This window comes from Propithecus coquereli, unplaced genomic scaffold (genome assembly GCF_000956105.1).
Source record: "Propithecus coquereli isolate 6110/MARCELLA unplaced genomic scaffold, Pcoq_1.0 Scaffold440, whole genome shotgun sequence".
NCBI lineage: Eukaryota > Metazoa > Chordata > Mammalia > Primates > Indriidae > Propithecus > Propithecus coquereli.
The window spans coordinates 992-25,078 of record NW_012150175.1 but is presented as its reverse complement, the minus strand read 5'-3'; positions in this window follow the sequence as shown (position 1 = coordinate 25,078).

The following is a 24,087-nucleotide window of genomic DNA, read 5'->3' as shown; positions in this document are numbered from 1 at the left end:
ACACTCACTTTGCAGACAGTGAAACAGTATCAGCAATGGGGAGTGAGCTGCCCAAGGTCACGCAGTGTCAGCGGAGCCAGGACTAGATCCTAGGTCCTCGCTCTCAGTGCAGTGTGTTTTTCTGGCACCCATGGGGGATGGGGACAAGGGGAGGGACAGTGACAGATAAACCAAGACATATATTAATAAAATCTAGTGTCAGGATTAGGCAAGTGCAAAAATAACCTTGACTGAAGTCAGGGTAAAGGGCAGGGTGTGGGGAGGGTCAGGGATACAGGTAAAAAGGACTCTGCCCTGACATAAGAGTTTGAGTCTTGCTGTGGCTTTGGCCTCCAATATGCTACCAGTTTGATTTTTCAGGGTCTTAGGGTCTCAGACTCCCTCAGGTCCCATTGTCTCTGGGTCACACTGATTGTTGTCTAGGGCTTGGATGCTGCCTGTCTCGCTTTGTCTCTTGCATCAGTTTTCTGTTACCACAATAATGCTGTCTAGCAAACCGCCCCAATGCTCAGAGGCTTAAAACAATAAGTATTTATTTAGCTTGCTGCGGGTCAATGATTGAGGCTGGACTCAGCCAGGAGAGTTTCCTATAATGGCTAGATCCTTTCACACTTGTGGGAAGGTTGGCTTACTGCTGGGTGATCTGGGGTGCCTGAACTGGATGGCTTGGATGACAGGGACAAGTGAGATGACTCAGCTCTCTACCAAGGGTCCAGCAGGCATATCCTCATGGCCTGGCAGAGGGGCACAGCCAAGAAGCCCAATCAATTCATGCAAGGAATGGAAACACACAGGTACTTTTGAAGTTCCTGCTCACCAATGTGTTTGCTAACATTTCATTGGCCAAAGCCAATTACATGGCCAAATCTAGAGTCAGAGTGAGCAGGACTACAGAATCACAAGGTAAAAGGGCATAATTCAGTGAAACATTAACAGGAGCCTCCTTCCAACACCTTGATCCCAGATGTGTGGCCTCCAGGACTGTGGGAAAATGGATTCCTGTTGTGTAAGACACCCAGCCTGGGATGCTTTGTTATGGCAGCCCTAGAAAACTGGTACTGTCTTGGATGTTCGACTAAAGATGTCAGGATGCTTGGAGACAGTCCTCCCTTCAACACCAGAGCTCCAGACCCTGAGACAGGGAAGAACTCAGAGAGACCCCACCTGTGTGAAACTCCCTCCTGGTTTCCATTCTGAAGGCTGAGCGTGTCCCAACCTCCCTTCGTGATGAGTCCTGGTCAGAGCTTACTGCCTGGGGGACAGACCCTGCCGCTTGACTGCTGCGTCCCCAGGCAAGACTGAGGTTCTCTGGATTCTGGCTCCTTCACCCTTCCCTGCCTGGCCCTGCACCCCTTCTACACCTCCCTCCCCACCCACATTGGGCCAGCTCAAACCTTCCTCGGCCCCATTGGGCCAATTCAAACCTCCCTCCCCAGCCCCATTGGGTCAGTCCAAGCAGTTCATCATTTCTTGGCGAGGAATTCTATTGCCAGGAGATCAGGTCTGGGTTTTCATGAATTTAAGATGTCAAGCCCATTCTCTTCTTTCCAGCACCCTCTAACATATACTATTCAATCTTTTTTAGGAAAGGAAACATTAACACCCATATAATTTGAGAAGGGAGGGAAAGTATGTTTCAAGTACAAGGCAATGAATAAGGACCCGGTTTAAGTTGTGAGGCAGGAGAAGTCAGAGGAAGCATCTGTCGGCCGTTGAAGCATAGATTAGATTGCGAGGGATGGGCTGGAGGCTGGGAGACGAGCCAGGCAGCCGCTGCCCTGGCAGGTGGGAAGAGCCCTGCGCTGGGTGTCAGAAGACCCAGTTCTGAACCTGGCCTGTCAAGTGAGCCCTGTGCTTATTGAGTGTGACTCTGTGTGCCCCTTTGCCAGGTGCCACGGTAGAGTGGCACGTGGCCGGCACAGACCCTGCCCTCTTGGGGCATTCACTGTCTCTGTGTGACGCTGGAAGGTTAGTTCACTTCTGAGCCTCAGCTGTTTCCCCATCTCTGAAGTGAGAAGTTTGGACTATGACTTCTCCTAATGTCCTCTCCTGCTCTAGCATTCCATGGGCGCTGTCCCTCGGGTATGGGGTAATGAGGACCTTAGTCGTAACAGTGGCAGCTCTGAAAATGGAAAGGGAGGGATGAATCCAGGAAACTTTTCCCAGAGTGCAGAGGGAAGGAGTGGATCAGAAGAAGCAAAAATGCCTGGCTTTTTAACCTAAAGGTGTCATTGACAAGGAAAAAGGAAAATTGGGAAAGGGAAGAAGATGAATGCTAGAACAGATTAGGTTATTTCTTGGTAACTATACAGACAAGTGGGCCCAAACTACATTTTTTTTCTCCAAGGAGGGAAAAGTAAACTATATGAATTAAAAGGTACGTGTGTACAGAGTGGAGGAGAGTGCTCAGTGGCTATGTATGCATATGGATGAAGAAGATCTAGAGGTCTTAGTAGACGATAAGCTGACTCCAAAGCAGAAACAAGCACTGCTGTGAGAAAACAATGGCAACACGGAGGTGCAGGGACCAACGGGGATCACACACACAGGGGCCGTTCTCCGTGCACACTGGAGGCCACAGGTCTGGGTAGGAGAATTGTCCAAATCCCTGGGGGATTGCGAACCTGAAGCGCTTTCCTTCTTTTTTTTTTTGAGACAGAGTCTCACTCTCTTGCCTGGGGCGAGTGCCTTGGCGTCAGCCTGGCTCACAGCAACCTCAAACTCCTGGGCTCAAGCAATCCTACTGTCTCAGCCTCCCGAGTTGCTGGGACCACAGGCACGCACCACCATGCCCGGCTAATTTTTTCTACCTATATTTTTAGCTGTCCAATTAATTTCTTTCCATTTTTTGGTAGAGATGGGGTCTCGCTCTTGCTCAGGCTGATCTCGAACTCCTGAGCTCAGAACAATCCGCCCGCCTCGGCCTCCCAGAGTGCTAGGATTACAGGCGTGAGCCACCGCGCCCGGACAGCGCTTTCCTTCTTAACACAATTTTTCATCTTCTCAGGGAGCCGAGTGCCTGGTAACCCAGCCAAACCATAAATGCCCCCATTTAGTCAATTGGTAAACATTATTTTAGTCCCCTCCAGGTTCCAGATACAAGCTAGGCACCAAGCGTGCAGAGATAAGAGAAGGCCTCTGCTCGTAAGATCAGAGTGAGGGCTGGGATGGGGAGGCAGACACAGGACGGACTCAGGTAGGAAGCCTGTGACTTAAAACAGTGGTGAAGCAAAGTGCTGGCGAGTAATTCTGATGGCTGAGCTCTCGGAGGGCCTCATGGAGGAGGTGGCATTAGGCCCATGTGCAGTCTATATGGGAAGGGGCAAGTGAAACGTAGGGACTTACAGAAGCATCATCTGTAGACTTTGGCAGGAGGAGAAGGGCAGAGGGTGGCATGGGGAGTGAAGAATGTTCTAGGCCAAGGGTGTCATTAAATTTGGAGGTGGCTTGGGCAGGGGTGTCTAAATGCCCACACAGGACAGAACCAGCTATTCTGATTTAATTCAAAACTGTGTGGTGCCATCGTCCAGAGTGGGGGAGAAGCTACTCCCGGTGTGTGTTAGGGGTGCTGGGGTGGGGGTGGGGAAGAGGCAAGGGAGGAGGCAGGTACAAGCAGGCAGCGGATGTGGGAGGTTTCAGACGATGCTGCTGTTTCAGAAGGGTGAGGCAGGCCAACGCCACTGCAAAGGCGTGGAAGGCTCTGGAGCCTGAGGGACTGCGCGCTGATGAGCTGCTTGGGCAGTGAAGCAGGGAAAGGAGCTGGGATGGCAGCTGTAGAGACACGTGGGGTCAGAGGAGGGGGGAGGCAGTAGGTGACCGGGGAGATCTTAGCTCCTACCCACGCTGCCCTGCCTGAGGCCTGGGGCTGGAGCTGAGGGGGCCGCTGGGCTTGCCAGGATCTGCACGGCTGGGTTGTGGGCCAGCTCTTGGCCTCCGCACAGGGCGGGGAGTGAGCAGACTATAATGCACACAGACAGGCTTCCGGGGCAGCACAGCTGGCCAGATGCAGCCTGTGTCCCTGGCAGGTAGTGTAGAGCCCAGGCACCCCCTTCCTGCACCTTGCCGCCCTGAGGATCTGCCTTCCTTTTCCTCCCCTGCTCCCTCCTTCCCTCTCATCCTCCCACCACCTCCCTTCCTTCCATTCAACAAAAATTTATCAAGCATTCATTACGTGGGTACTTTCTTTTGCACAGAGGCTCAGAGATCCTTTTAAAGAGGGGAAATCCCAGTCCCGGTTACAGTCACATTCGGCCTGGCTCCCAGCCCAGTCCTCGGGAGCCCCTGCCCGCCCCACGGAGGCTGGGCAGGATAGATCTTTCTGCCGCGTTCTCATGCCCCTGCCCCTTTCCACTGCGTGCAGATGGGAGTTGAGGTAGGGCCCTTAAGTCCTTGGGCAAAGCCTGCTCCTCACACAAGCCCGGTTTCCTCCCAGCCATATTATCTTGCTAATGTGAGTCTTTCCTTCTTGTCTGCCATTTGCTTTACTTTGATTCCTGCCTCCTCTCACCGTTGTGAGAGGAAGCAGGAGGGTTCAACTGGGAACATTTTTTCCCCTCTTTAAAAGGATCTCTGAGCCTCTGTGCAAAAGAAAGTACCTACGTAATAATAATAACAATAATAACGGCTACCACTTAGCAGTTATAAAAATGCCGGGTATTATGTTAAGCAAGCAACTTTATGTAACCTGCACAATAACTCTGTAGGTTTCAGATGAGTACTCTGAGGCTCAGAGAGGTTAAGTTAACTTGCCAAGGTCACACAGCTGCTAAGTGGCAGAACCCATATTTGATTCCAGGCCCACCTGATTATGAGCCGGTGCTAACATACACCACATTGGACTGACTCCCTTCACTCTTTAAAGAAAGATCCAGATGGGCCCCTTCCCTGCAGACCCATCTCCCCTCCCCTGTGAGTGCAGCCACCTTCAGTTCCAGTACCCTCCACACTCTGGACACATCGAGGCGGAGCCGTGTTACCACCATAGGGGGGTCATTTCACCGCCAGCTTTTCAGAGAGGGGAGGCAAAGGTAATTTGGCAGCACGAAGGACAGAGCTCAGACATAGAGAACACCCGAGGACAAGGGCAAGGGAGGGAGTCGGCTCCATTTTTCAATCCTGGTGACTTTATTGGCAGGACAAGGTAACCAAGCGTTGCCAAAGCTAGTTCATCAACCGCCTGCACTTTCCTCTCTAGCGGGAGCCGAAGCTTCCAACATGATCCAAGCAGTCGGTGTCCCAGGGGCAGCTTCTGGCTCCTGTTAGAGTCTGTGTCTGCCACCTCTTCTTCCTCCAAAGCCCTCATCTCCTTCCTTGATAATCCAGAGACCACGATAACCACGACATGAACGGCAATCGGCCCAGCACGACGCATTCGCGCAGGTATTCCCTCCTGTGCTGCGTTTAATCCACTCCACGCCAGTGGGACCTTACTCCAGCGTGCGCTTTGTGGCCCCGGACAGGCCTAGACCACATGCTACAATGCCGCTCCCCGTCTCCTCGCCTGGATCCAAGTCTCCGTCTGTCTCCTTGGCCGGGTGTCAGTCCCAATCCCTAACTCTTTGCCCAAATAGGTAGACTGCACAGCTACCGGGGCTACCCTTAAATGGGGCTACCCCCATTTAAGACATGGACAGACCAGGTGCTAAGAGGTTGTATCTTGAGCAAGGTTAGACGGCTATTAAGTAGAGAAGCTGAGAGTCAAGCCCAGGGCTCTCTCTGTCATCCTTGCGGCAGGGGTATCATGGGGACAGTGTTTGAACCAGGCCATGACGGCTTTGATCGGCAAGGCTCTGATGGTGAGGGAGGGGCGTGTGAAAGGCATGAAGGTGGGACAGTGAGTGGCAAGAGGTCCTGCTGGAGGACAGACAGGGCAGGGGACACAGCAGGGGAGGCTGGAGCCCCATCTCCAGGGTCTTCTCTGCCATGTTCATGGCTTTGAGCCTCATCGTAGGCATGGCCAGCGGGGGAGCCACCAGAAATTTGAAGAGGGATGTGGGATCATCTAACCTGGGGTTTAAAGTAGGTGGCATTTCTGAGGGAAATGTCTGACACTCCAGACTTTGGAGAAGCAGAAAGAATTAAAGCTGAATCTAGTGGTTTTTTCCAGTGAGAGTATCGCTGGCACTGGTGCAAGTCTGAGGCTTCTTGATCAACAGCAGGAGAGATGTCAGAAGACTTGTGAGTCTCAAGGGGCACTAGGAGCTGGCTCTGGGATGTGGCTCTTGCCTGGGTCAGGGCCAGGGGTCTTAGGGACTGTCTTATGGGGACAGGAAGAGAGGGGTTCATAGCTGAAAGTGCAGGTATCAGGACTTCAGGCAAGAGCCATGCAGGTTGAGAAAAATTACTCTCAGGCCTTGGGACCCACAGGGGCAGAGCGCCATGGAAACGGGGAAAGGGCCCAGGGGAGCACTGCTGAGTGGACTTGTGGAGCTCAGGGAACTCAGGGCATCTGGCATCTAGTCTCCCATGATCCTTCGGGGGAAGGGGAGGGGCTCTGTCTTTCAACATAGGAAGGAGGAGACTCAGCAGATCCCAGGGTTCCAGCCCCTGGGAAGGGGATGCGGCTGAGTCTCCCAGGCCAGGGCTGTGCCCCTGGGATCAGGCTCCTGGGCTGAGCAAGGCAATCACCAAAAAGCAGGTAGGTTCTCAGTTGGGGGGCTGAAGGCAGTTTTGGATCCTCTCCAAAACCTGACCTGTGCCTGCCTCCCCACCTCAGCTCAAATCACTCGCCCCCGGGCTCGCTGCACCCCAGCCACGCTGGCCTGCTGTGGCTCATTCCCGCCCTCTGCCCTTCCCTGCAGGGGAGTCACGCGGTCTCCCCCACCCATCCCGCTTCCCTAGTAACCCAGCTTTAGTCTTTCCGGCTGCCGTAACAGAATACTACAGACTGATGGCTTATGGATAACAGAAATTTATTTCTCACAGTTCTGGATGCGGGGAGATTCAATATCAAGGTGCTGATAGATTTGGTGTCTGGTGAGGGCCCACGTCCTGGTTCATAGCTGGTACCTTCTCATTGAGGCCTCAAGAGGTGGAAGGGGCAAAGGAACTTCCTGGGGGTCTCTTTGATAAGAGCACTAATATCACTGATGAGGCCCCCCATGACCTACTCACCCCCCAAAGGCCCCACCTCCAAAGACCCTCACATTGGGGGTTAGCTTTCGACATGAATTTTGGGCAGACAAACATTGAAACCACAGCAAACCATACTTATCCTCTAGTCCTATAGGTCTTGGCTTTGACCCTGTTCCTCGTGGGAGACTTGCCTGCCCCTCCAGCATTGAGCCAGTCCCCCTGCCCGGGTCTTGTAGCTTCCTGTTCTTTACCGTAGGATTTTCTCACCATTTGCAATTTATTTAATAATTTCTGTGTGTGTTTCATACCTGCCCCTCCACTAGACTGTAGGCTCCCCGAGTACAGCCTCTGCACCTGTTGCTCACTAGGATCCCCTGTGCCTGGCACACGCTGGGCATTCAGTAAGGGGCCACCTCTCCAGGGACAGCGCTTCCTGCCACAGCACCAAGGCAGACACGGGAGTGCCCTGTGCCGTCACGTTAATTAGCCTTGGATCTGTGAGGCCAGGGCTCAGGCATCAGTGGGTTGGCTGGGCTGCTCAGCCCCTGGTGAAGTATAAAGAAGCCACAGAGCGCTTTGGGGCCATTTCAGAGCATTCTAGGGGCATCTGCTCCATCATTTAAGAGACGGATTCTTCTTAAGTGGATTTTGCTGCAGTTGCCCTCCAACTGACCAAAATCTCTTTTTTCCCAGTTTTCTCCTATGACATCATCCAGTAAGAACTGCTGTAAGATGTCGTGTTTGCTATTAAGATTGTCCTTTTGATGCAAGAACTTATGAGGTAGCAGGGCAAGTATTATCATCCCCATTTGACGGGAGGGGAAAGTGAGGCTCAGAGGGGAAAGTGACTTGCTCTGGTCACAGGTTCGCAAGGGAGAGCAGGTCTGTTACCCCAGTTCTCTGACTGCTGGGCAGTGCCCTTTCCCTTTGCCCATGATGCCATCATGGGAGGTGGCCATCGTCGAGACATGCTTCTCTCTCATCCTCGGGGCCCAGCTCGGTTTCTCCTCGGAGTCCAGGCAGCCGTGTTGTTCTGCAGAGTGGAAGAGTGAGACACAGGAAGAGGATATTCCACTTGCAACGTTTACACACACGGACGAAACTAACATGTTGGAGGCACTCCCTGTGTGCCATGCACCACACTCCTTCCATCCTTCCACAATCCCACGAGCGACAGCTGATGCCGGAAGCCCATTTTGCAGATGCTGAAACTGAGGCACAGAGAGCATCAGTGACTTGCCCAAGGTCACACTGTTGCCAGCACAGCTAAGATTCAACCCCCTGTGTATTTGACTCCAAAGCCCATGGGCTTTCCACATCATCACATTGGGGTCTCATTACCACATTCCCTGGGAAGAGCCTAAGACAAGGACAGAGTGCAGAGGCTGGGTAATGGCTGTCTTTCACCGAAGGCAGGAGTCAACTGTTCCAGGAAATGTGACTCGGTCCCTCATCCTCTCAACAGGTTTGCAGATGAACTGAACCGAGAGAAATGCTTCCCCAATCTGTTACCTAACTCTTCTCTGTGCAGGGCAGGCTATACCTAGAGGCCAGAAAGTTTATTTAGAAGCTTCTTCAAGAGTGTCTTCCCCCTTAAGAGACACGAGCAAGCGATGGGGGCATTTGTCAAAGGTAAAAAACAGTAGCGAAGAACAAAGAAGAGTCAATGGGAATCGGGGAGAGGAAAAAGGAGTCAAGGGGATGGTGGACGACAGAAAAAGACAGAATGACTGGGGAAGAGGGATGGGCGCCCTAGGGGAGGGCTTGGGAACAGGGCTGGAATGGCGTGCGGCAATTTGTGAAGTTTACAGATAAATCTTGGTCCTTTCAGCAAAGCTTATCTGTAATGGGCTCGGCTCGCTGAGGCCCCGTCTCCTGTAGACATAAATCATTTTCTAATTTATAACATGAATAATTGATTTTGCCTCTGTAGCCTCAACAATAAATCTCCCGATCACACATGCATAAGAAAATAATAATAATGAAAGCGATCAGGATATGCTGCCATCGATTAACTGTGAGAGGGGCCACTTGACTCGCAATTCATGTTTTAAGTATTCCAGGTGGCACTGTGCCCACAAGCCACTTCTGCCCTTGCCCCCGAGCTCTGCCTGTCACGGTGGGGGGCAGGGCAGAGAGGGAGAGGGCTGAGGGGAAGGGAAGCTGGGTCTGGCTGTGACTGGCCGCACTTGGGATCAATGCAAATGGTTCCTCAATAGTCATCATTCATTCATTTAGCAGCTATTTACTGAGCATCTCTTACCTGGAAGATCCCGGGACAGGCACTGTCCAGGGCAAAGTGATACCTGGTATTTTGCTTCCAGTAGTTTGTGACCCAGCTGAAGGCAAAGTTTAGAACACACGATTGGGTGTTCAGACGGGACTCTAGGGGAAAGAAGCTGTCACTATTCTATCATAGTCACCTCCAAGCTGGGGACCCTGCAGTCCCCCCTGACTCCATGGGGTTCTGCAGATTCTGTCTTCCCAGGGCCCTGGAACCCAGCTGCCCAGTTCAGGCCTCCGCCACCTTTCTCTCTCCTAAATGGCTGCCCCACATCCCTCTTACCCCACCACTACCCTCTCCTGCAGCCAGAGTGATCTTTATTTATTTATTTATTTTGAGACAGGATCTTGCTCTGTTGCTCAGGCTAGAGTGCCGTGGTGTCATCATAGTTCACTACAACCTCCAACTCCTGGGCTCAAGGGATTCTCCTGCCTCAGCCCTCCGAGTAGCTGGGACTACAGGCACGTGTCACCATGCCTGGCTAATTTTTCTATTTTTTGGAGAGACAGGGTCTCACTCTTGCTCAGGCTGGTCTTGAACTCCTGGCCTCAAGTGATCCTCCTGCCTCAGCCTCCCAAAGTACTAGGATTACAGGCATGAGCCACCGTGCCTGGCCACGGAGTGATCTTTTTTTTTTTTTTTTTTTTTGAGGCAGAGTCTCACTGTGTTGCCCGGACTAGAGTGCCGTGGTGTCATCCTAGCTCACAGCAACCTCAAACTCCTGGGCTCGAGCGATCCTCCTGCCTCAGGCTCCTGAGTAGCTGGGACTACAGGCATGCACCACCATGCCCAGCTAATTTTTTCTATATATTTTTAGTTGTTCAATTAATTTCTTTCTAATTTTAGTAGAGACGGGGTCTCACTCTTGCTCAGACTGGTCTCGAACTCCTGAGCTCAAACAATCCGCCCACCTCGGCCTCCCAGAGAGCTAGGATTACAGGCGTGAGCCACCGCCCCCGGCCCACGGAGTGATCTTTAAAATGATAGGTGGGCTTTCCCAGAAGCCCTTGGGTTCAAGTACCTGCCTAGTCCCTAGAATGGATAAAATTTCCCAGATAAGTCCTCCTATCACATATTACACTGCTCCTTCCTGTCACTCATCTCACTGGTAATTTCCTGTTGATGACAAAGTTCGGGAAGCCCAGATCCACATCTTCCTTGCCACTATCTCCTCAGGACCCCACACAGTGCCTGGCACATAGTAGGTGCTCAGTAAATGTTTATTGAATGAATGCTGCCTCCAACTTCTTCTCTGGTTCATTCTATGTGGGATAACTTTTTTAAATGCCACGACCACGTTATTCTTCTGTTCAGAAATCATCTGTCATCACTGGTTGCCAGTTCCTGTGCATGAAGCGCAGATATTCTAGCCCGACCCTCACAGTGGGAGACTGTGTCACTCAGTCATTCCAACCACGGGTCATTCCATATCTCACGGGTCCTCTCAGTGGGCTCTCCGCTCACTTACTGAAATTCTACGCATCCTTCAAGACTTGGTTCAAATGCCAAATCTATTACGGCACTTATTTCTTTGCTTAAAACCTGCCAATGGTCCCCCTTTGCTACTAGACGGAAATGGAGGCATTGAAGGGTTTTAGGAGAAAGAGTGATGTGGCCAGATTTGGGTTTGGGCTGAATGTTCCTGGAGCTTCATGGGGGGTGGGTCTGAGAGAGAGGGGCTGGAGGGAGGTGGGCCTCTCACTCTGAACATGACCCTAGCCCAGCACCTACATGTCCATGGAGCTGGAGGCTTCCTCAGGGGCTCACAGGGATTCATCGTTTAGACTTAGGTTTATACCCAGTAGATGCCAAGGCTGCTGCTGTCTTATTCACTCAGTTATGCTACTGATCTGGCCCCCGGGACTGTGGTTTCCCAGCTCCCTGGATCCCTGGCCTGAATCCCAGGGTCTCCCTTACAATGGAACCTAAAAATAGAAGCCACTTTTATAGTGTAGGGGAAAAGGCAAAGAACCCGGAGGACTCTCTGGGGAGCATAGGGACTGCCCCAGGAGCTCTGAGCACAAGGGACAGGCCTTCTGGCAGGAGACAAAGTGGCCCTGATTGCATTTGGGAAGGCCTGGCTTCTCCTCCCTCCCTCACTCACAATCTCTCTCCTTATGCCTTTCCTGGCACTGAACTCACACCTTGCCCGTGCTCTGTCCTCATCCCCAGGAAGGGCCTTTGTAGCCATCGCACCAACACAGAGGCATTACGGATGGTGGGGCCGAAGAATGGAGAAGAAGATGGGACGCGGTGGGGCAGGGCAGGCCCTGGGCATCTGAAGTGACACCCTCCCCAGCCTGAGCAACACATGGCTCTTTCCGGCTGACAATCCCTGGACATTACTGTTCCTATTCGCAGGTCACTGAGAATGCCCTCGATGGGCCACGTGCTGGGAGGTCTCCATCACACACAGACCTGACAGCATGATCCTAGACTAGTTACCTTCCCGAACCATAGTCTCCTCATATTTATGATGATAATATTTTTTAAAATAGTAAGGTTTAAAAATAAAAACAAATCGAAATATAACTCCATATAACAAATCACACAAACCATAAATGTACAGCCCCATGAATTGTGATGTATGCGTGCACCTGTGTAACCATCAGCCAGACCAACGTACGACGTTGCCAGCACGTCCCAGGGCTCCCTCTGGCTCCCTCCCAGTCAGTGCCACCCCACCCCACCCCTCCCAGCAAAGGGCAACCACTATTTATAATATCTATTATAATAGAGTAGGTGGATGTATTTTTGAAATTTATATAAAATCATATTTTATGTGCTTTTTGGTGTCTGGATTCTTTTCCTCATAAGGTTTCGTAAGGGTCAAATGAAAAAGTCCGTATAAAAACACCTAGCACAGGACCTGGCATACAGTAGGCACTCCATGAATATCCAAGGAGTCATGGGGTTGTTTGAATGAGAAAAACCTGGCTTCAAAACCAGCTCCATGACATTCTGAGCCTCAATCCTCCCAACTACCCCATGAGATAGCAAAGGGTAATGATTGCTACCTCATGGGGTTGTCATGGGGATTAAATGGGATAAAAAGGTGTAACCCCTGACAGTAAGTGCTCAATAAATGTCTGTGCTGTGCCCCTCCCTAGGATGGGACTGAAGCCAAAGCCCCAGACTCTGTCCTAGAGAGCCAGGTACTCTGCTATATTCCAGTGGTTTTCAAATTGCATTTCCTGGCTCCTCAGGACTCTGCAGTCACGAATCAGAGGATGAGGGGAAGGAGGAAATGCAGCAGATGGGATTTGGGTTTCATACCCCAGGTCAACCAGAGCAGCTCTGCTTTCACCTTTCTGGCAAATTAGAGGGACAGAGGAGGAGATAGGATTTTCAAAAAGAAGTTCTGCTTCCAAAAATGGTTTGAAAACCACTATTCTATTCCATAACCAGAGAGTGTGGCCCAACATGCCAGCCAGATATTGCATAAAGGATATTGCATAAAGAACGAATGAGAACATACCTGTGCCTAACTGGTTAGAACTTCTTGAAAACCTCTCCAGACAAATGCCCTGCACTTCAGGGTGAGGACATCATAAGATGCAGCCAGGAATGAATGGAGCCATTTCTTTTTTGAAAAAAATTTTGCTGGAGTTATAAATTGCTTTTTAGGGACATCTACATTTCTATTTATCATATGAACTGTAATACAAGAATAAAATAAAATTTTAAAAGACAATCTTTCATGATTCTATCACATTAATGTGGCAACTATGAAACCCATTTTTTACAGAAGCCACAGTGGGTATCTATTGTATTTGTTTGTCAACCATGCATGTGCTCTTCCTCTGGTGACAGAAGCTCATTTTTCCTCTGTGGAGCCACCTCATCCCACCCTTCATTCATGTGGGATCAGTCTGGTTCCCAGAGTGCAGATATGACCCAGGCTTGGTCACTCAGGAATTCCATCGCCTTGGCCACGGTGATTGTTCAGGGAAGGGCGTCGCACCAGCCAGGTCAGTGAGATTCCATCTTGGGACCTTGGTCAAAGCCAGTGGGAAGGTGGAGCTCTCTTGCCATTGGACTTGAGAACTGAGGGGGCCACCATGTTCAGAGAGCTTGCTTGAGAGTGAAGAGTCGGCACTGGAAAAGAGCCAAGAGGCTAACAAAGGCCAGGTCCTAATCACATTATTTCAGCCCCTGGGTCCAGACATGCCTGAAACAAGTTTAACCGTGGATTTTTCAATCACTGAGCCAATAACTTATTTTTTTCTTTTTAAGCCAGTTTGAGTTGGATTTCTTTCACCTTCCATCCCAAAAGCTACACCTAATATACAAGTAGATCAATGCTTAATCATGTAAGTACATTTCCTTTCAAAGTTATCACCTAGGGAATCAACACGTATTACAAAATATTTTTTAGAACTCTTCATTGAGATAAACCTTAGTTCCAATTTAACAATAAAATCATCTCCTTACTTTTTATCTTTGGGAGAGAGGAGAAGATTACAGATACTCTTCAACTTATGATGGGGCTACGTCCCGATAAACCTATTGCAAGTTGAACATATGGTAAGTTGAAATGCGTTTAATACACCTAACTTATCGAACATCGTAGCTTAGCCCAGCTTACCTTAAATGTGATCAGAACACTTACATTGGCCTAAAGTTAGGCAAAATCATCTAACGCAAAGCCTATTTTATAATAAAGTGTTGAATATCTCATGCAATTTATTGAACATGGTACACTGTAGAGTATGGGTTGTTTACCCTCGTGACTGCGGGGCTGACGGAGTTGTGACCTGCTGTCACAGCCTAGCATCACAATAAAGTGTCATATGGCATGTTGCTAGCCTGGGAAAAGATCAAAATTCAAAATCTGAAGTATGGTTTCTACTGAATGCATTTTGCTTTCATATCATCAAAAAGTAAAAAAAAAATCATAGGTCAAACAATCATAATTTGTGGATCATCTGTATTCTGTTTGATCGCTTAGTTTGTTCACCAGGCTTAACTCTGAGCGGCCATTTCCCAAGCTCAAATCTACCCTCAGACCATGGAGACTTGCTGACCAGGATGCCAGCTCTGAATGGGTTGCATCTTTGATTTGCTGTTTTGCTTTTCAATGGGAGAAAATTAATTTGCATTGATGCCTTGTACTGTGAAATATCAACCTCATTATCTTTGGTCATACCTCAAAAAAAACAAAACAAAACAAAAAAAACACAACAAAGCAGCAATGCTTGTTCCCCCACCCTTTTTTGCTCGGAGAAAGAACCATATGGACTTCATCTCCCCCAGTCTCAGTGGGAGGACTCATGTTCCCATTTCACAAATAAGAAAGTCAAGGCAATCTGAAGTTCTGAATAAGGGTTTTTTGTGAAGTTGTGTATGTATGTATTAGGATCCAGAATATTAAATGCAATCACTGAACACAGACAGCAGCCAGGAGGCAGGGCCAGAGGATGGATCTTGGGATCTGGGCAGACATGAGGGGCCAACAGGAAGCAAGATGAAGTGCCTATAATCCTACCACTTTGGGAGGCTGAGGTGGGAGGATTGCTTGAGGCCAGGAGTTTGAGACCAGCCTGAGCAAGAGCAAGACCCCGTCTCTACTAAAAACGGAAAAATTAGCCAAGCATGGTGGCGCATGCCTGCAGTCCCAGGAACTTGGGAGGCTGAGGCAGGAGGATTACTTGAGCCCAAGAGTTTGAGGTTGCAGTGAGCTATGATGACGCCACTGTACTGTAGCCCAGGTGAGAAAGTGAGACCCTGTCTCAAAAAAAAAAAAAAAAAGGAAGGACGTGGGAGGGGAGGATCAAGCGAATGCAGTTATGAACCAGAGGCAGGCTGAGACCAGGTAAGGCCAGAAGAGACAATCAGCAGAGGGGCGAGGACCTGGCTCTGCTGGCATCTCCTCCTCCAGCTGGCAGTGGGTTGTGAGTGAGCCCCAGGTACATAGTCTCTGCTCCCTGCAGGGTCCTTATCAGTGTCTGCATGACCTGAGCAGTAAGCCAGGAAGGCTTCCAAGGTTCCTGGCTTCCAAGATCTGCTCAAGAAAAGGTGTCTCCCCCTGCGGAGAGGTTTACTGCAGCCAGGCAATTTAATCCTCCCAAGCATTTGGGCAGGCCCTGGAGATAATAAAGAAAGAAGGTAACAGAGTGGATCTGCAAAGCCTTTAATACACAGCATTAAAGGGTAATGGGAAAATCGATGGGCCTATACAACAGGGTCACCCCAACCGCCAACAGTGCTGTCATTAATGGGACAGTTGGTGTTTCAGTCCCTACAAGGCTGCTGGGCAGGGCCCTAGCACCGGGGCCCCAGCCTAACCTCTTCAGGGCTCAAATGGCTTCATGGACTTTAGACTTCTTACTTGGATCAGAACACACCGGGATGGCCTTCTTCTCCCCGCTTGGGTATATCCCACCCTCCTAACCCTGGCTAAGTGACTTAATAATAGCTACCATTTATTGATCACTTTCTATGGGCCAGCCCTAGGCTAAGAGCTTTCTGAATTGTTGCATTTAATCCTTACAATAACTCTATAAATTAGCTACTATTACCATAGTTTCCATTTCACATGTAAGCAAAGTGAGGTCCAGAGAGACACATTTGCCTTGATCATTGGCTAGGAGAGAGGGTGGATTGATTGGCCCAGATCGCAGGATGTGGAAAAGCTGGGAAGGGTCTCACAGGCCATCTGGCCCGACCCTTTAGGACAAGGAAGTAGAGTAACTTGCCCTGGCTCACACAGCTGGACAGTAGAAAGCGTGGGACTATAAAGCAGGTGTCCTACCTTTTAGTACTGCATTGTCCATCCCCATTATATCATTTGATCATTTCCATCCACAAAGCACACACTCCACTGGCTTCGGACTTCCAAGTCATTCATTGTAATTAAAGGGATGGTTATTTAGGAATTGTTTCAATTTAATGCAAAGTTACTAAAGCCATTCACTGTGTTCTGGGAGAGTAGGTGCTGAAGAGCAAAGAGGTCTAGCATTGTTCTTACAGCATCTGGCTGGGGAGAGGAAAACACACAGACCTGAAACAACCTTAGAATAATTCTGAGACAACAAATAAATAAGTGTGAGATGCCAACGGTGCATACTGAGCACAGGGACTTAAAAGGAAAGGAAGGTAGGCTCAGCCAGAGAAAGCTTTGTGGAGGCAAAGAGTTTGGAATTGAGTGTTTAAAGGAATGAAGGGTTGGGATTAGAGAAAATGAGAGAGAATGGCAGGTCTGATGGCAGGAACTGCATAAGCAAAGGCCTAGTGGCTGGAAAGAACACAGTGTAATATGTTGGCCCTCTAGGAAAGGAGAATTCATTCTGCTGAAGAGGGAGGCATGGATTGGGGAGGTGGGGGTTTCAGACTCAGTGTGCATGGCAAGGCTAAGCCAATGGTTAAGCGGAGGCATGCAAGATGGCAGCAGTAAGCCAGGTGTGGTGGTGCACACCTGTAGTCCCAGCTGCTCAGCAGGCTGAGGCTGGAAGGTCACTTGAATCCAGGAGTTTGAGGTCAGCATGGGCAACACAGCAAGATCTCATCTGTAAATAAATAAATAAGCAAATAAAGATGACAGCAGAGGGTTTAGGAAGCTGTAACTGACAGTACATAACCCGGGATATTGGAGTTTGGGGGACTGAATTCTAGCTAGGAAGGTAATGAGGGAAATCTTTCAGGCACAAAGCAGTGGTGGTAGCAGGGACTGGTGTGGAGGCCAGAATGTAATCAAGGGGTGAAGCCCAGAGGGTCACCAGGGTTTGACATAAGGGCTGAGGGGAGAGAGGGCATCAAATGGAATCTACATGTGACAGGCAGGAGCCCGGGAGAATGGTGGCCAACTGGGTAGTTTGTGAGTTCAGGGGTGTGAGGTGGAGGGGGAGAGGGCGTTATGTAGGAGGAGGAACAGCAAGGCCCAGGGAAGGGAGACAATTGGGAAAACAGCCATTTTCTCTTGAGGACTGTTTTCCTTTGAACGTCTTATGGGAGAAAGAAGTTTGCATAACAGCTCTCCCCACATGTCTCCTCTCCTTTAACCTGCCTCCAACGTGCTCGTTCTGTGAGCAGTGCGGAGTGGGGTAGGGGCACGGGCTTGGCAAATGTCAGCTCAGGTCTCAGTCCTTGGAGTCCCTGGGCAAGTCACACGAGGGCAATGAAGGGGATAACAAGACCAACCTCACAGCATCACCGGGGGACAAAATGAGTGTCACATAAAGTGCCTACCCAGGTCTCTCATCCACGTATGCTAAATGAATTATTACAAAATAATTTTATTATGTGCTGTTGTTACAAAAGCAACTTCAACACAGCACACGATTTAAGTTCCCAAACCACCGAAACGGCTCAGGACTTGCACAGGTGGATTGCTGAGAAAAAGGTGGAGTCGAAACAAAGGCTATCGGATGGGGTTAGCAGGGGAGTCCGAGGCAGGAACTCGTCCACCCTCACCTCTGGGTTTCTTGGATTGGCTGACAGCCTCCTGCCTGCCTGGGTCTCCTGAGGGGCTTGCGGAAACTGCAGTTTTTTTGGCTCTTTGCAGACCTAGAGAGCAGAAGCTCTGGTGGGGTTTGGAACTCTGTTTTTAATCAGCTCCACAGGTGATTCTAATGCAAACTGAAGTCTGAGAACCACATTTTATCTGCCAACGCCAATCTCCTTGGCAAGCTCTCTGGCCTGCGGAATCACCGCCAAAGTGACAAAGGGCTCACCCCCTACTGGCCCACCCATGCATCTCTTTGGACCAAGTTTCCTATCAATAAGGTCCCTCCCAGACCGTGATTCTCAGAGAAATGAGGAGTAAGGGAGAGAAGAAAAGGCAGGTGAGAGGGAATCCAACAGTTGGGCAGAGAGGGGGATAGAAGCGGCCCCTCCACGATGCAGCCGCACCGGGTTATTAAAGGGAAGAAGAATGAGCCTCTGTATCTCGGCGGAGCAGGGCAGGCGTCATCAGCAGACGTTATTAAAATCCTTTCCTCACCAGTGAAAGACACTTATCGCTCTTCATCAGCAAAGCTCTTTCTGAAAAGGAAAGTCGACTTAACAGGTGGGGACGGTCCTTTCTCTCCTCCCTTGAGACAGACCAAGGCTGCCTTCTGTCAGCCCCAAACCAGTGCAGGGGGGGCCCACAGAGCACCCCCAAAATGATAGGTGAGGGACTTTGGACCCTCAGTGTGTTGGCACTATGTGCACGAGGGCCCTCTCCCTGGCCATGGCAGCAGCAGCTGGGTGCCGCGGGTCCCAGTGATGACTCACTGCTGCAGGGGGGCCTGGACCCCCAGTCAGGAGATGGTTGGGGTGCAGTGCTGCAGTGGGGCTGCAGGGGGCAGGGCCTGGTCTCCCTGCACCTGCTCCGGCCTCCTTCCTTCCATCCTTCCTCCCACCAGAGCCATGTCTCCTGCCAAACGCTGAGATCGCCCGCTGCGGCAGGAGCATATTTCTGCACACAGCCCAGCACTCAGGCCCTTCCCAGTCTGGCCCCAAACGCCCCACCAGGCTCCCGCCTGCCCCTGCCAGGCTGCAGGCTGGCAGCATAGTCACTCTTCCCGGATCGCACTGCCCTTGCACGCTTCCCTGCGTTTGCTCAAGGCAGCTTCGCCCCTCTTCTCTGCCAGGTGATCCGTTTAATGGTCCAGCTCAAATGTCCCCTCCTCAGGGAAGCCTTCCCTGACCTCTACAGGAAGAACTAATTATTCGCTCCGCCGGGCTCGCACAGCAGGCGTGCTACCGTTTTAACAACGACACACTGTGTTCTGGTTGGTTGTCATCTCTTGTTCATATCTCTGTTTCCCCTCATTGCAGGGAGTTCTGGCAGGAAGGAGAGGAGAGCTGTATCCTGTTCCTCTTTGTATCCCCCACAGAACTAAGCATCGATCTAATAAAAATAATAGCTCGCCTGTCCTGAGGGTTTATTCAGCACTCTGGGGGTCCTTCATACACATTGTGTAATCCTCACAATAACCCTTCCAGGTTGCTAAGCCCATTTCACAGATGAGGAAACTGAGGCTTGGAGAAGTGAAGTGATCTATCTGCCCAAGGGCACATGGCTAGTATGTGGCAAAGCAAGGATTAGAAACCAGGACTGACTGAGCCCAGTAAAGGTTTGTTGACTGAATGAATGACCCCCAGGCCTGTGGTGGCATTTAGCTCCTGGGCCGGTGCCATCAATCCATCCCTTCCCCGTCTCTGTGACTTGGGCTTTCTCTGCCTCCAGGGGAGTACACCACCTGCTCTGAGGTCTTCTGTCCATTTTCTTCTGGACACAGGAGGCCCAAGAGAAAGGTCTCTGTCACCTTCCTGAACTACCCCCAAGACCCTCCTTCTCACTCTGCCCAGTCCAGCAGCCCCTTCTGGCCGTTACTCCCGAGGCCTCCCCAGGCTGCTGTGCAGTCAGCACTCCAGGCTCCTTCTCTCCCGCATCCCAGTTGGCCCTGTGCCTCCTGCCTCTGCCCGAGCCCTGGAAACCTGCACCGGACGATGCTCCTCTTTCTTCCCCAGGTTTCGGATAACTCTGGTAGCGGAAAGAGCCCTGGGCCATTGTCACAGCTTCTTCCTACACTGGGGGATTCAGGATTCGCTCTTCTCTTCCTAAACCCCAGTTTTCAAGACCAACTCTGATTTTACAAGCTCGTAAGCTTTCTGAGAATAGCAGCTGAGTTTTTCTCAACTCTACAGGCCCTCAAATCCCTCGTCAAGAGCCATGCACCTAGGTAGATGCATAGTAAATGGTGAAAGAATGACCTCTAGGAAAACACCAAGGACATTCCATGAATACTTTCTCAAATACAACACTTCCCATCTTAATGTATTCTATCCCTGCAATAATCTTCTTGTTCTTCTGTCTGGTTCTAGAAAGGATGGTACTGTGTCTCTTCTCCTCTGTGAACCCAGCCCGTCCATCTCTGCTGAGCTCACCTCCTTGGGCAGCAACTCTCCAACTGCTCTGAGCCCAGAGCAGCCTGCTGGGCCCCATGCCCTCCCCTCCATGTGTCCATACTGAATGGACATCGAATCATCTCATTTCTGCATTCATTTAACAAAAGGTAACCAAACACCAACCACATGCTAGGACCTGCAACAGAAAGGAAGTATGGTTCACGGCCCCCCCCAGTGGAACACAGTCCCTCGTGGGACAAATCACACTGTCTGTTTTATTCCTTGTCGATTCCTTAGTGTCTAGAACAGTGCCTGGTACACAATAGGTGTTCAGTAAATATTTGTTGGGTGAATAAACAAATGACTGGCTATTGCGTTTACTGTACTTTTCTGTTAATTCCAGACATGTTTACCTAATATCACTATCTCTCAACCTCTTTTACTCCAGGGACCTCTATCTACCCTCCCCCTTAACTACCCCTTCAGTTTGCTCATCAGCCCCAAGACCCCTGGTTTTGTAACAGCACTCCCAGGACCCTAAAGCTCCCACTCATTCCCTTCCATTAGCACAACTCTCCACCTCCCTTGGGGTCTGCAGTCTCTCCCGTCCTCCCAGTTTCCAGGGTCCCGTTAGCTTTTCTGTCTCTGCTCCCCTCCCCATGAAGCCTGCAGCATAATAAGCCATTTCAGCAAAGAACGTGGTCATCTCTTGGTGACCCCTGCCTTCATGACTCACTGTCTTAACCGTCTTTGGCTCCGAATGTCCCCCACTCTTCCTTTCTTTCTCTGCAAAGGGAGCCGGCTGAGTGTCCTGCAGATCAGCATTACTACAAATGCGTGCTGACTGGCTTCAGCTGCTTGCCAACTCTTTAAAAAATGTGTATTTAAACAATTTTCTAAAGGGGAAAAAAATCTCTTCACCTCCTCACACCAACGATTTACACAATTCAGTGACCTTTTATAAACCATGCCATTGTATAAGCATCATTTTCCAGGGTAGAAATCAACTTATCCATCCTATTTCATACTCTACCTTGTTCACCTAACATTTTTCTGTATACATTTTCTCATATATTGACAGAGTACTCATATTTATCATTCGTAATGATTATATAATATTCCATCATATTAATGTTCCAGAATCCGCTTAACCATTCCCCAATTGTGGAGCATTTGGGTGTCTTCCAGGATTTTCCCTATTGTGAACAGGGCAGCAATAAACATCTTTTTGCAAATAGCTTATATTAATATTTCCTTTTCAATTATTTTCATGGTATATATTCCCAGAAGAGGGATTATTGGGTCAAAGGCTAGAAACACTTTCATGGCTTTTGTTGTAAGGTGCCAGACTGCTCTTGGAAAGACTGTACTAATTTGCAATTCTCCAGTCTTCTTATTCATGTTTTCTAGCCTCCTAATGAATCCCCCAGGGGTTGTTCCAAATCTTCTGGGCCTGCTTGGGGCAACCAGCAACTCTCAGCTTCCAGAATTGATTTTACTGAGAAAGTTATAGGCACGTCCCTGAGTTTCCTCAACTTCCTTTCACATCCACATTTCTGTTTTCACCCTGGCTCCCCTCCTAGGCTGGTCTCTGGGGAAGAGGGGTCTAATTTGCTCTCCAAACAAACCTCCCTGCCTGTGTATCTGACCTCATTCCCTCCTCCTGTGTCCTCAACGCCATGCAGCCTCGGTTATCCCACCCTGGTTACACCCGTCTCTCCCCTCTTCTCCTGCTCTCTCACCTCGGCCTGCAAACGTCCTCAAGTCTTCCTGCTAACAGCGATAGGCGACGTCCCCTTCTCCTGCTGAACGGCTCTCTCTCCTTCCGTCACTGTCCATCTTTCTGAAACAAGAGTCTACACTTTACCTTCTCATCTTCCAGTTCCTTCTCAACCTTTTGCTCTCTTCACTGACGACCAACACCCAGCTAATGCTGTCATCTCAAGGCCACCAATAATTTTTTTAATCATCCAAACAAATGACCCTTTATCAGTCATCATCATCCCGACGGCCTTGTTGGTTATTGTGTCCTCATGGAAATATTTTCCCACCTGGGGTTCCACGGCAGTGCAATTTCCTTAGAGTCCCCACCGATATCGAACCTCTATAAGAATCTGGTTTGGGACCCTTTAGTGAACTGTAACTGATCTTTAGCTCCCACTGTGGAGCCGCAGGGAGAGCTGGGTGGAGCTGATCCTCCCTCCGGCTCTAGCAGTGAGCTGTGACTAATTTAAGCCCATTAGTATAAACCCATTCCTCCCATCACAATGGTGGCTCCGGGAAAACTGGACCACAGCCATAACCATGTGACATGTACATGTGACCTTTAGTAAGCCAATTAGAGCAAAGCTCAAGGCTTTCGTTTGGTAGTTAAAGGAAACTAGTTTTCTCTCCTCTTGGGTATAAATGACAAAGCATGTGAACCTAATTGCTGTTGGCTACCATTTTCCCACCTTGAGGGACTCAAATGCAGCCAAAACACAGAACAAAGAGGAGTTTAGAGAACTGAAGCGTAATTGATCCATTTCGCCATCTGAACCATGCCTGGAACCCACTCCACTGGATTTTTCAGTTACATGGGCCAATAAATTCCTTGCTTTATTTAAACCATAATGTGTAGGGATTTCCGTTATCTGCAATTCGAACACATAACCATTATAACCCTCTTCACTCATCGCTCCTACCCATTCCAGCGGCTTCCACGATCACATTTGTGATTCCTCTATACCCCTAGCTAACACCTGTCTCCTCACCTTCAACGCCAGCGCTGCTAGCATTTTGCTCAGTGCCTGTACTTGGATGGTTTATGAAACTTTAATCTTAATATGTTTCACACCAAAATTTTTGCCATCACCACCCAAGCCAAATCAACCTCATTTCCCGACTTCCCTATATCCGATTATTCAGTCACCCAAGTTTGAAACTTCTGAGTTAGCCACATCCTTCTCTCTGTTAGACCCCTCAGACACTCAGCTGCTGTGACCTCACAGCTCTGCCTCTGGCTACGTCCTGATCTTCCTTACCTGTCTCTCCAGTTGGCCATCCTCCCAGCCGGTCTTCCTGACTTCCAGCTCTCCCAGCTTCTGATCACCCTACACAACACCCTTATCAGAAACATCTTTCTGAAACATCAAACCAATCAAACGTTTTTAATGATTTCTCAGGAGGTTTTAGATTTAGCTCCAACTTTCCATTCTAAATCTAAGTCCTCCATCACAAGGTCTCTCCATTATCTTTCTGGTTTTATAATCCCCTTACCCTCTCATTGGTACCCCAGCTACAGCCAAACTGAACTACTGACCAGTTCTTCCACACCTTGCTGCCACCTGGACCATCTTCCCTTCACATTTCACCTGTTAAAATTCTACTCATCCTTCGTGACCCATCTCAAAACTATCTCCATAAAGCATACTCTGATTTCCCCAAATAAGTATTTCCTTTTTTGAGCCCTCTAATATGTCACTCCTGTGTCACTCATCAGAACAGAAAAGCTAACTTTTATTTTTGTATCCCCTAAGCACAGAACATAGGGCCTTGAAAATGGTAGGTGCTCATTAAATACTCATTAAATTAGCCTGAACCAGGGGCAAACTTATGAAGAGATGCCACAAGAAGGCAGCTGAGAAGAGTCTTATTCTTTCGTCTGCAGATTCACTAGAACCTCCCTCTCTCTATGTATTTTTTGCTTTTTGTAAGTGGCAACTAGGGATTCATCAAGTCAACAAATATTTATTTAGTGCTAACTATGTGTAAGTTAACACTGGAATCTGAGAGAAGCTAGCTTTGAAATCTTATACCCTTGGATGACTCAGAGCTGTGGTTCTCAGAGCCCGGTCCACGTGGATATTGCTACAATATCAATGTCAATATTTAGGCAAACTCTGAGTTGTGTA